We start from the raw sequence: 13,403 nt of genomic DNA, 5'->3' as shown, positions 1-13,403 counted from the left end.
AAGGCCGCTCAGCAAGGAATAAGCCACTGCTCCAAAATCTCCATAAAAAAGCCAGACTACAGTTTGCAACTCCACATGGGGACAAAGATCGTACTTTTTGGAGAAATGTCCTCTGGTCTGATGAAACAAAAATTGAACTGTTTGGCCATAATGACCATCGTTGTGTTTGGAGGAAAAAGGGGGAAGCTTGCAAGCCATAGAACACCTTCTCAACGGTGAAGCACGGGGGTGGTAAGCTCATGTTGAGGGGGTGCTTTGCTGCAGGAGGGACTGGTGCACTTCACAAAATAGATGGCATCATGAGGATGGAAAATTATGTGGCTATATTGAAGCAACATCTCAAGACATCAGTCAGGAAGTTATCGCAAATGGGTCTTCCAAATGAACAATGACCCCAAGCATACTTCCAAAGTTGCAGCAAAATAGCTTAAGGACAACAAAGTCAAGGTATTGGAGTGGCCATCACAACGCCCTGACCTCAATCCTATAGAAAATGTGTGGGTAGAACTGAAAAAGCATGTGCAAGCAAGGAGGCCTACAAACCTGACTCAGTTACACCAGCTCTGTCAGGAGGAATGGGCCAAAATTCACCCAACTTATTGTGGGAAGCTTGTGGAAGGATACCCGAAACTAGTGACCCAAGTTAAACAATTTAAAGGCAATGCTACCAAATACTAATTGAGTGTGTGTAAACTTCTGACCCACTGGGAATGTGATGACAGAAATAAAAGCTGAAATAAATCATTCTCTCTACTATTATTCTGACATTGTAACGGTTTCTCTCCTCCTCTTCGTCTGAAGAGGAGGAGTAGGGATCAGACCAAAACGCAGCGTTGTATGAAGACATGATGAATATTTATTAAAGCAAAGAGGAAACRTAAAACACCTGTCCCTGATTGAGAACCATATCAGGCCAATAGACAATTAACCTAAACATAGAAACACATAACATAGAATGCCCACCCCAACTCACGCCCTGACCAACTAAACACATACAAAAACAAGGAAAACAGGTCAGGAACGTGACAGACATTTCACATTCTTTAAATAAAGTGGTGATCCTAACTGACCTAAGAYAGGGAATTTTTACTAGGATCAAATGTCAGGAATTGTGAAAAACTGAGTTTAAATGTATTTGGCYAAGGTGTATGCAAACTTCCGACTTCAACTGTAACATGCGAAATGGCATGAGACACAAGCTTTACAGATCCAATCAGTATTGTACATTACAACAATAATATTTTATATAATATTATTCTGTGTAAAATATCACAAAGAATACTCTAGTAATATACATACAAATTGATTGAATTATCAAAACATTTACTGTGGTGTCCATTTAGCAAAACAAACCTTTTTCACTTTCTTCAGTGGTGTTGGCTTTAGTTACATCATGAGAATTGAAACCAGACTACTTTGTAGGGTCTACAGACCCCTACAGACTGTAGTACAGAGTGCAGCTCTCTACATCAGGAGGTGAAGACATGCTGGCCAAAAATAACACCAGCTGAGCGATTATGAGAAAATGACAAACTCTGTGTAACTGATATGAGCTTGGCAGAACAATGTTATTATTATTATCTTTAAGGTTGGATTAATGGTCTAAGAACATATAGAAATGAACTCCTTATATCAGCATAAAGAGTGTCATCTATAGTATAGGCTGTTTGACAATTCAAAACAAAGTTTATTGGTCGCATACACAGTTTATTTATTTGGGTCTCCTGTGTGGTGCAGCAGTCTAAGGCACTGCATCTCAGCACAAGCGGTGTCACTGCAGTCCCTGGTTCAAATCCAGCATCACATCTGGCCGTGATTGGGAGTCTCATAGGGTGGCGCACAATTGGCCCAGTGTCGTCCAGGTTTGGCTGTCATTGTAAATAAGAATTTGTTCTGAACTGACTTTCCTAGTTAAATAAATATATTTAAGGTTTATTTGGAATTGTTCACATTTGCAGCTAAAAGCTGAATTGCAGTGTACATAAGCCCAAAGTAAGTAAATAACAAATATGAGATGTAGTATACAATATTACAGTTCAGCAGCATGAAGCAGTCTCACAAACTATGGCATAGGGCTGTTGTAGAACCTGTCAGTCAGAGTAGGGGGAAGGTTCAGTTTGTGAATGGATCGGGCAGATCTGCCACATCTGCCACTGACATGGCCTCTCGTCTGAGGCAGCCATTTGTTGTAATCCTGGAACTTTGCAACCTTCTGGGCAAAGGATCTGCAGAGGTGGGTGCGGCGGGACTGCAAGCCCAAGTCATTGCATGCAAAGTCGTAGGAGGTGTAGATGGGGCGCGTGATGATTTTGGCTGCATGTCGTTGGATCTTCTCAAGATGGTGGTGTTGGTGGGCTGTGGGGACCTGGGTGCCATACTGGAGCGGTGGGCTGTGGGGACCTGGGTGCCATACTGGAGCGGTGGGCTGTGGGGACCTGGGTGCCATACTGGAGCGGTGGGCTGTGGGGACCTGGGTGCCATACTGGAGCGGTGGGCTGTGGGGACCTGGGTGCCATACTGGAGCGGTGGGCTGTGGGGACCTGGGTGCCATACTGGAGCGGTGGGCTGTGGGGACCTGGGTGCCATACTGGAGCGGCGTAGGCTACTCGAGCACTGGACGGACAAAGCAGGTGTAGAGTGTCAGAATGTTTAGCAGATGTTAAACAAAAATGTCAAACAAGTACACAACGTTATCAAAAACAATCTAGTTAACAACACAAATCACACTTTATCACTAATCCAAATGCAATCTAGGCGTATATACATTAAAAATATATACTTAGAATGATATGTATAGCAGTAGATTTGACACTCATCATATTAGTATCAGCTGATACCAGGTCAAAATTTCACACTGTTATTATTACTACGTAGTTACGGGTTTTTGTGTGATTTAATGTACAATTGGACTGAGCAGGTACTAAGTCTCCATTCTGTAGCTCTCTAATTATTCAGATCATTATGACACATAACTTTATAAGTATATACACTGATTGTACAAAACATTAGGAACACCTTCCTAATATTCCATTGCACCCCATTCTGCCCACAGAACAGCCTCAATCATTAGGGCATGGACACTACAAGGTGTCGAAAGCGTTCCATAGGGATTCTGGCCCATGTTGACTCCAACGCTTTTTCAAATTCAAATCAAATCAAATTGTGTTACTTACAAGCCCTTAACCAACAATGCAGTTCAAGAAATAGAGTTAAGAAAATATTTACTAAATAAACTAAAGTACAGGTTAGTCGAGATCATTTGTACATGTAGGTAGGGGTAAAGTGACTATGCATAGATAATAAACAGTGAGTAGCAGCCGTGTGAAAACAAAGGGGGGAGGGGGGTCGATGTAAATAGACCGGGTGGCCATTTGATTAATTGTTCAGCAGTCTTATGGCTTGGGGATAGAAGCTGTTAAGGAGCCTTTTGGTCCTAGACTTGGCGCTCCGGTACCGATTGCCGTGTGGTAGTAAAGAGAACAGTCTATGACTTGGGTGACTGGAGTCTTTGACAAATTTTTGGGCCTTCCTCTGATATCGCCTAGTACATAGGTCCTGGATGGCAGGAAGCTTGGCCCCCGTGATGTACTGTGCCGTACGCACTACCCTCTGTAGCGCCTTACAGTCAGATGCAGAGCAGTTGCCAAACCAGGCGGTGATGCAACCAGTCAGGATGCTCTCGAGGGTGCAGCTGTAGATCTTTTTGAGGATCTGGGGACCCATGACAAATCTTTTCAGTCTCCTGACAGAGAAAAGGTGCTGTCGTGCCCTCTTCACAACTGTTTTGGTGTGTTTGATAGTTCGTTGATGATGTGGACACCAAGGAACTTGAAACTCTCGACCAGCTCCACAACACCCCTGTTGATGTTAAATCCACTTCAGTCAGTGTAGATGAAGGTAGGACAAAGGTTAAAGAAGGATTTTTAAGCCTTGAGACAACTGAGACATGGATCGTGTATAAGTGCCATTCAGAGGGTGAATGGGTAAGACAAAATATTTAATCACCTTTGAATATGGTAGGTGCCAGGCGCACCAGTTTGAGTGTCAAGAACTGCAAAACTGCTGGAAAAAGCTTTTATAGGAGTGATTAAGAATATCTTCATAACAATCACCATGCAGTTGAGACTACAAATGTGTCATTATCCTTAAATGTTTTAATTTCATGCCTATTTCATTGCCCGAGATCTTGGAAGAACATGTGTAGTACTGTATGTAGGAGGCAATTGAACTATCGCCCCGTAGCACTCACTTCTGTAATCATTTAACACAAGATTTTTGTTTGATTTTTCAATTGTTCAGTTACAAAAAGTATGTGGATAGCAGTTCCTGGAGAGTGTTACTGGATATTATTCAATCCATAACGTCATTCACAAAATGCAAAATTCCCTGTATGAAGTGGATAGATACAGCTGGAATAGGTGATTTGCTCTTACTGATACATTTACACAACTCACATGTATCCTATTCTATCAGATAATAGAGCTAAGGCTAAGCTACTGCTGGCTCTCTTTGAGGGACATGGAGTTTTTGTACCCATAAGTGTTGCCATTCTTTTCCTGCCAACACCAACCAAAGACTGATGGATGTTTTAGGCTGATTTTGGAGAGCGAAGGGATGCCAGATTCTCATGCCTCTATTTGGTAGCCCAAATGTAAAATATCATATTTATTCATAATTAGATCAAATCAGCCATGTTTGACAAATTATCCCAACATTCTAAGGATTCAGTAAAACTTCAGGAATGACATGCATGGAATAATGTTAGAGTGAAGTTAGCTACCAACAAATATATTTTTTTACTCCCATATTGCAATGCAATTTCTACTGTACCTGTATGGTCTTCAAACTGCCTACTTAATAGAAAGTGTATGAGTACTTCCTCTGCCAACAATCCTTACTGACAAAGCAATGCAAAGGTTATGCTGGGACAGCACTGCATTCCAAGTCCAGCTTCAGGCCAAACCAAATTAACTACTGTGAGATAAAACAAGCAATAAATCGATTCTTATGAGTGTGCAGAGGATGTATTGCAGTGTTTAAACTTTCATTACTTTGACTGTAATTACTGTATCACAAAACCATGAGAACAAGAGCAAAACATTTGTCAAACTCTTCAACACTCCCAAGTTTTTGATATGGATATCTGTCTCTCCAAAATCACCTACTGTACTGTATTTAAAACTATGGTCAAAGAAATGAATAGAGATCTAAAAGAAATGCAATTAACTTTTATGGCTAATGTAAGCTCAGGCTGCGAACTCAAGAGGCTCGGAGCCAGAGCACGCTGCTTCTCCCACTGCTCTAAGGCAGTTTCCAATATTATCGCAMGCACTAAGAATACTATGAATACTGATGATACATATGCCCTTCGTTTTTAAATATTTTGTTTTAAGCCTTCCCTAAACCATAGCACTAATCAAATTAATGCCTAAAATGTTCACCTTTGAGTTGTTTCTGTTTTAATCACGTGGAATTAATGCGTCAAAAATAGACAGTCATCCATGGGAGTAGATGTGTTTTTTCATTAGGGAAAATCCGTTTTTTTTTAGTTTAATTGCTTTACTATGTTGAAGACAAGCAATAGGCACTATAAGTTATTGGTTTACTCAGTGCCTGTGTGGTCCAGTGCTGACAGCCACTGACCTCAGCACAYATATTCCAGAGTCGGCATATGCTCGAATCCGGCCCTTTGACTCATGGACAGTGGCGATTTTAGCATGTAATTCTTGGTGGGGAAAACAAACAAAAAAATTGAGATGCATGTCAACAAAGCCACTACACAACACAACACTAAACAATACATGAATTGCACTATAACGGTGACAAACGGTGCCCACAAACTGTTAGGGCCTATATGAAGCTGTCCCAACAGCAGAGCTTTCTTTTCAGCACCTGGCTATCAGCGGAGCCTTGTCTGGCAGCRGAACAGTTCATTGAGCCTCATTTACTGCCTTTTTAAAAAACATAGCTGACCTGCTTAAATAAATTTGGTTCTACTGACAATTCAAATGTACATACTATGGCATAAGGGAACGATGAGCAGATGAGAGGCAATCCATAATTTTGATAAAAAATGAGAGAGCTAAGACAGATGTAGTCAATATAACTATTAGTTCAGCACTTTTGAAATGTACAGCTACAGAATTCCGAACATGAGACGTTCTTACAGTATTCTCCCTGTACACTGTGATAGAAAAATTACATATTTACCTGATTTGTTTGATATTAATAGTTAGCAATTAATACTTAACAAAACGGAGGATATTTCTGTCCTGTTAGTGTCTGTGTTTTTATGGTCTCCGCTCTAGTTCCCTGCAGCTAATCTGGGCGTATGGTCACCAGAGATGGCTTGAGCTGACAAATGAGTTAAAGACTGCATTACAGAGACAATAATGTTTTACTAGAGATAGCTTAGGAGTAGAACAATCCCTCATTATCTCAAAATCATCCTTGCATCTGGGAAACTAAGCCAGGGTGGGGTTAAGACAACAACCCATGTGCAGATAAGACAGGATGAACCCAGAGTGGATTATGATGCTCCTTGGTCTGTATGAGGGGGGTTGAACCAACCATGACTGAGCATTGTTAGTGTCAGCTATATATAGTACTCTGCATTTGTGTAAAGGTTAGGTTACTCTGTCCAACACTCAAGGGTGGGGGGTCAACCAGCCTCATTATTGCAATAGTTAATCAATGTTAAATAAGATGATTGTTTGAAGAAATTACCAAATCTCTCTGAGTACTGAATTTCCACGACAACACCAAGTCAGAACCATAGGATAAATAAAGGGGATAAACAGTGCATTCGGAAAGGATTCAGACGCCTTGACTTTTTCCTAATTTTGTTACGTTACAGCCTTATTCTAAAATGTATTAAATCATTTTTTTCTCTCATCAATCTACACACAATACCCCATAATGACAAWGCATGAACAGGTTTTAGAAATATTTGCTAATTTATAAAAAATAAAGGCTGAAATATCCCATTTAGTATTCTGACCCTTTACTCAGTACTTTGTTGAAGCATCATTGGCAGCGATTACAGCCTTGAGTCTTCTTTAATATGACGCTACAAGCTTGGCACACCTGTATTTGGGGAGTTTCTCCTATTTTTCTCTGCAGATCCTCTCAAGCTCTGTCARGTTGGATGGGGAGCATCACTGCACAGCTATTTTCAGGTCTCTCCAGAGATGTTTGATCGGGTTCAAGTCCGGGCTCTGGCTGGGCCACTCAAGGACATTCAGAGACTTGTCCCCAAGCCACTGCTGCGTTGTCTTGGCTGTGTACTTAGGGTCGTTGTCCTGTTGGAAGGTGAACCTTCGCTCCAGTCTGAGGTCCTGAGCGCTCTGGAGCAGGGTTTCATCAAGGATCTCTCTTTACTTTGCACCGTTCATTTTTCCCTTGATCCTGACTAGTCTCCTAGTCCCTGCCGCTGAAAACATCCCCACGGCATGATTCTGCAACCACCATGCTTCACCGTATGGATGGTGCCAGGTTTCCTCCATACGTGACGTTTGGCATTCAGGCCAAGGAGTTCAATCTTCATTTCATCAGACCTGTTTCTCATGGTCTGAGGGTCTTAAGGGGCCCTTTGGCAAACTCCAAGTGGCTTGTCATGTGCCTTTTACTAAGGAGTGGCTTCCGTCTGGCCACTCTACCATAGAGGCCTGACTGGTGGAGTGCTGCATAGATGGTCATCCTTCTGGAAGGTTCTCCCATCTCTTCAGAAGAACTCTGGAGTTCTGTCAGAGTGACCATCGGGTTCTTGGTCACCTCCCTGACCAAGGCCCTTCTCCCCCGATTGGTCAATTTGGCCGGGCGGCCAGCTCTAGGAAGAGTCTTGGTGGTTCCAAACTTCTTCCATTTCAGAATGATGGAGGCCACTGTGTTCTTGGGGACCTTCAATGCTGCAGATATTTTTGGTACCCTTCTGTCTCGACACAATCCTGTCTCGGAGCTCTACGGACAATTCCTTCGAGCTCATGGCTTCATTTTTGCTCTGACATGCACTGTCTACTGTGGGACCTTATATAGACAAATCATATCCAATCAATTGAATTTACCACAGGTGGACTCCAATCAAGTTGTAGAAACCTCTCAAGGATGATCAATGGAAACAGGATGCACCTGAGCTCAATTTCGAGTCTCATAGCAAAGGGTCTGAATACTTAAGTTCATTTAAAAAATATATATTTAACCTTTATTTAACTAGGCAAGTCAGTTAAAAACAAATTCTTATTTACAATGACGGCCTATACTGGCCAAACCTGGACGACACTGGGCCAATTGTGTGCCGCCCTATGGGACTCCCAATCACGGCCGGTTATGATAGAGCCTGGATTCGAACCAGGGTGTCTGTAGTGACGCCTCTAGCACTGAGATGTCGTGCCTTAGACCGCTGCGCCACTTGGGAGCCCAAATAAGGTATTTCTGTTTTTTATTTGTCATACATTTGCAAAACTTTCTAAAAACCTGTTTTCGCTTTGTAATTATGGGGTTTTGTGTTTAGATTGATGATGATTTTTTTATTTAATCAATTTTAGAGTAAGACTGTAACGTAATAAAATGTGGAAAAAGTCAAGGGGTCTGAATACTTTCAGAATGCACTGTAAGCAGACAATGAAATCTCTTTCAATATTCTTACAATGTCACACCCTGATCAGTTTCACCTGTCCTCGTTATTGTCTCCACCCCCCCAGGTGTCGCTTGTTTTCCACAGTGTATTTATCCCTGTGTTTCCTGTCTCTCTGTGCCAGTTCGTCTTGTAAGTTCCAAGTCAACCAGCGTTTTTCCCGTACTCCTGCCTTTGCTATTCTCTTTTTTCTACTCCTCCCGGTTTGGCCCTTGCCTGTTCTGGAATCTGTACCTGCCTGCCTGACCATTCTGCCTGCCTTGACCACGAGTCTTTCTGCCACTCTGTACCTCCTGGACTGATCTGGTTTTGACCTTTTGCCTGACCACGACTATTCTCTTACCTACTCCTTTTGCATTATTAAACATTGTAAGACCCCAACCATCTGCCTCCTGTGTCTGCACCTGGGTCTTGCCTTGTGTCATGATATACAATATGATGACATTTCTCTAAAACAAGCTATCGGCTAAATGTACACCAACAAATCAGAACAGTAGGCTAAGTTATGAGGGGGAAAGGGACAAAATTATTATGGTGAGGCACATGGGCTACTAACAGTTTACTACACAACATACACTTAGTATAATTTTCTTAGCTACAGTATTGTCACGCCCTGACCTTAGAGCGCCGTTTTATTTCTCTATTTGGTTAGGTCAGGGTGTGATGTAGGGTGGGCATTCTAGTTTCTTTATTTCTATGTTTTCTATTTCTTTGTTTTTGGCCGAGTGTGGTTCCCAATCAGAGGCACCTGTCTATCGTTGTCTGATTGGGAATCATACTTAGGCAGTCCTTTTTCCCTCTTTCATTTGTGGGATCTTATTTTTGCATTGGTTGTTATTTTGCCCTGCAGAACGTCACGTTCGTATTTTGTTTTGTTGTTTGTCGGTGTTCATTAAATAAATAAATAGAATGAACATGTACCACGCTGCGCTTTGGTCCACTTCTTCCCATGACGATCGTGACAAGTATACATATCTCCTTGGCATATTACATAATTTATGCAGCACCATACAAAACATTTTTGGACTCGTCTAGTTATTGGTGTTGAAAGCTCAAACCATGATTTGAAGCACCCAAAGTCGGTAAACTTTGCTTATTGGTTGTGTGGTGCATTGGTACAGAAACCTGTTGGTRGGAAATTTGTTGCATATATTTTTTATAATTATAAATATAACATACACATTTTGAAAATCTGATTTATCCCTGTCTGTAGACGGCTCTGATTGTAGTGTAATGAAACAGACAGGAAGAATGAGCTCGTCTGTGGTGGCCCTCAACCTTCTGGGTCCTGTAGCCCTGTGTGGCATTGCCTACAAAAGTTGGGTCTGTTTATAAACACAGGCTCCCTACAGTTATTGTTATTTGTGGTTGAAAACATTATTTTGAGTTAATTCTATGAGGAGGGAGGGTGCGCAATTTTTTTTACAGTACAAGGGGAGGGACATGTGAAACTATTTGGAACTTTTTTTTACACATGGAGTTGGACCAGCCCATGAGTAATGTAGGCTACCTGTTTTCTTTCCAACAAGACTATTATTTTTTCTCTCGACAGTGTGTGACTAAACTGAAGAAGAATGAAAGGCATGTGCTATTTTACCAATGTGGTCCTATTCTGCATAACCAGTGGAACAAGTGGATGGTGTCAKGACCCGGTGCGAGAAACAGTCACTAATAATTGGCAGAACCCAGAAGATGAGGCAGACACAGCAGTACTAGAGATGGTGGTTTAATAAAAAATAGATATCTTCCAAAATACAAAAGAAAATCCACAAAGTGGTAAAAACAGCAAGGGAAAAAACAAACCTCAAAAGACCAATCCAAAAATACACGAGAACAAAACCAGAGAACCTCTGGAAAATCCAACAAGAGAAAAATGTTCACAAAGGCTGGGGCTGGGTGCTAACATACAAACACTGAGCAAGGAACTAAGGAACACACAGGGTTTAAATACTAACAAGGGAATGACTTACAGGTGCAAACAATAATTAGGGCAAGAAAAACAAAAGGTACAAAAAAGGTGCMAKGGGGACATCTAGTGAACAAAACCAAACAGTCCTGGCCAAAACCTGACAGATGGCTCATCTATTGCTCGATGGATTCCACATCAATAGCCAATGTCACTGACATGAACTCAAAGTTAAAACCGCAGGTGTCTTCGCTCATACCAAAGTCTAGACGGAAATGTTGGATTTCACAAAGCGAAATTCTTGCCATCTTTGACTATCACAATAAAGTCAGAGCAAACGTCTTTCCACCTGCTGAAAATATGGAGTATAGAGCAAGTTTTATATGATAAAATCATAGGCTACTTTTAATTTTAAAGTTGTTGGTGTAATGTTGCCTTTGTGATTTGATCAGATAACTTACTGTATTTAATTTAATTTTTTTGGCCAATTAAAATGTAGGTAGTTACCTCATCATAAGCCGTGTTATGTGGTTTGGTCCATGGCTCACTGTCACGTTCTGACCATAGTTCTTTTGTGTTTTCGTTGTTTTAGTGTTGGTCAGGACGTGAGCTGAGTGGGATTTCTATGTTGTGTGTCTAGTTTTCCTATTTCTGTGTTTGGCCTGATATGGTTCTCAATCAGAGGCAGGTGTTTTGTGTTGTCTCTGATTGGGAACCATATTTAGGTAGCCTGTTTTGTTGGGTTTTGTGGGTGGTTGTCTTCTGTCTTTGTGTCTATGCACCAGAAGGACTGTTTCGKTTTTTTTACACATTTGTTGTTTTTGTATTTTGTAGTGTTCACGTTTATTGTCTTAATTGAAGTCRTGATGAACACTAACCACGCTGCGCTTTGGTCYGATCCCTGCTACACCTCCTCTTCACGATGCATGGCTTTTGTGCACTTTTTAGTGCAATCCCAATTAAATGCATTATTGTGTCTGCAACACATACAGGTGTTGGATGAAGGTCTTGCTAGATCTTCAGAGACTTGGGCAGCCACGTGTCTCTGGGAACATGGCCCACCATTTCTACCGAGATACCTGGGACAGATCCTATCTGTCAGAAGAGGCGGGTATCATTTCTACTGAGATACCTGGGACAGATTCTGTCTGTCAGAACAGGGGGTTATCATTTCTCAACTGACCACACATGGGTTGATAACATCTTTTATTTGTTTGTAGTTTGTACTTGTCCTCTTGCTCAGTTGTGCACCGGGGCCTCCCACTCCTCTTTCTATTCTGGTTGAAGCCAGTTTGCGCTGTTCTGTGAAGGGAGTAGTACACAGCGTTGTATGAGATGTTCAGTTTCTTGGCAATTTCTCTCATGGAATAGCCTTCATTTCTCAGAACAAGAATAGACTGACGAGTTTCAGAAGAAAGTTAGTTTCTGGCCATTTTGAGCCTGTAATCGAACCCACAAATGCTGATGCACCAGATACTCAACTAGTCTAAAGAAGGCCAGTTTTATTGCTTCTTTAATCAGAACAACAGTTTTCAGCTGTGCTAACATAATTGCAAAAGGGTTTTCTAATGATCAATTAACCTTTTAAAATGATAAACTTGGATTAGCTAGCACAACGTGCCATTGGAACACAGGAGTGATGGTTGCTGATAATGGGCTTCTGTACGTCTATGTAGATATTCAATAAAAACCCTGACGTTTCCAGCTACAATAGTCATTTACAACATTAGCAATGTCTACACTGTATTTCTGATCAATTTGATGTTATTTTAATGGAGAATTTTTCTTCTTTTTCTTTCTTTCAAAAACAAGGACCTTTCTAAGTGACCCCAAACTTTTAAATAGTAGTGTATGTCTGAAAGTTGTCCAGAACATTGATAACATGTACTTTACCTACAGGATGCAACATATTTTTACACCATTGAATTCCATTTAGTTTTGTGTCCATATAAATGCTATTGCCTTTTACAAATGTTACAGAATAAAGACTGGTATATACTGTAACTGAGTGTATAAGAATCATGAACTTGATGTCTTGCTAGAGAAAGTGTTTGGGAAGTCCAAATGCATGAGCAGAGATTTTAGCAGCAGTTGTAGTGAGGAAAAAAAACACCAGAGGGCGAGCCTGACAAAGTAAACTCAGCCTGCAGTGGAATATTCCTTTGTGAATATTCATCTATGTCTCTATTTGAAGACTGGTTATGATATACATTTTGCAAATAAGCAAGTCCTATAAAGACAAGGAATGAAAGGAATAATAGGGGAAACAACATAGGATAAAGTTACTTTGACACAATGTCGACTACCTGCTGAAATGTTTTGTACACTGCTAAATATGATGAGAAAGTATGTCCCTGGTCAACCTCATCACAGATCATTTGTATAGGCCCAGACATAAGCCAATTATCTCTTGGACCTGTTCGGTTCCACACTGATTTGGAGTCTTGCAGTGCTAGAACCTAACTGACCCCTAGCATGGGAGTGTCTGCCTTTCTACTATAAATCACTGAAGAGGACTATCRATGCGATTTAATTTCCCCTAGTAGGCAACTTTAAATTGGCAGAGGTACTCAGGCACCCAAAATGTCTTTGCTTGTACAAGTTTCCCCATAAATGCAGTCACCTGGAAGCAACCATGGCACTGTACAGCAACTTGTTACCTCTGTTAGATGGGCACTGGCTTCATTTCCAGCTGAGTTTACATTTATTGGTGATGTGGGTTGATTCATCTAGAAGTCTTAGTAGGAATGTAGGATTGAAGTCAGCATGACCTAAGGTTCTGAGAATCTGATCCCCAGGAATGCACTCATAAAGCAGGGAGCAAAGCTTGCCCTCTACATAGAGGATGCCAGCTTTCTCCTGTGA

The sequence above is a fragment of the Salvelinus sp. IW2-2015 genome, linkage group LG19 (assembly GCF_002910315.2).
Source record: "Salvelinus sp. IW2-2015 linkage group LG19, ASM291031v2, whole genome shotgun sequence".
Classification (NCBI taxonomy): Eukaryota; Metazoa; Chordata; class Actinopteri; order Salmoniformes; family Salmonidae; genus Salvelinus; species Salvelinus sp. IW2-2015.
Note: the sequence above shows the minus strand (reverse complement) of the source record.